Source organism: Geospiza fortis, unplaced genomic scaffold (genome assembly GCF_000277835.1).
Source record: "Geospiza fortis unplaced genomic scaffold, GeoFor_1.0 scaffold394, whole genome shotgun sequence".
Taxonomy (NCBI): Eukaryota; Metazoa; Chordata; class Aves; order Passeriformes; family Thraupidae; genus Geospiza; species Geospiza fortis.
In genome coordinates, this window is record NW_005054509.1 from 702,279 (window position 1) to 702,929 (window position 651).

Consider the following 651-nt stretch of genomic DNA (forward strand, 5'->3'; position numbering starts at 1 on the left):
CTTCTCCTCCGTCCTCGGCACCGCCGCCGGCCCTGAGCCCTCCGGCCCCGCCACCTCCACCGTTTTACCCTTCGACCGGCACATGCTAATCACGGAGTTACTTGGTGGTTACAAGTGAAATTAACTCAAACCAACCCAAAAGCGATCCCCTCGGTGTCACCCAACAGCTGCCGGACCCGGCTGAACTCGGCCACCAGCGTGGGCGGGCACGGTCCCAGGATTCCCTTCCTAGGAGTTTTCAGGGTATTTTCGACCGGATAATAATTTCTATCCCACTCCGTGAAGAGCAGCCTATGAAGGAGCGCCCGGGAAGAGGACAGCGAGCCATCCCCGAGAACGCTGCTCCAGCGGGCTGGGGCCGCCGCTCGGCCGGCTCGATTCAATTCTCCCCGATCCGGCCCGGCTCTGCTCGGCTCGAATCCTCGGCCCGGCCCGGCCCGCCTGGGTCCCTCCCTACGCCCCCGCTCCGCTCCCGGGCCTGCGGGTGGGCTGGGGGCTGCGGTCCCGCTCGGCCCGGCCTCCCCGCCAGCGACACGCGAGCGAGCTCGGCACCGGGCAAAGGGCTTCGGGGCAGTCTCTGCGAGGTCTTCTCCTCGGCCTGCCTGAAATCGCCTCCCTTCCTACAGGGCCCGATTCGCTCCCACCTATCCC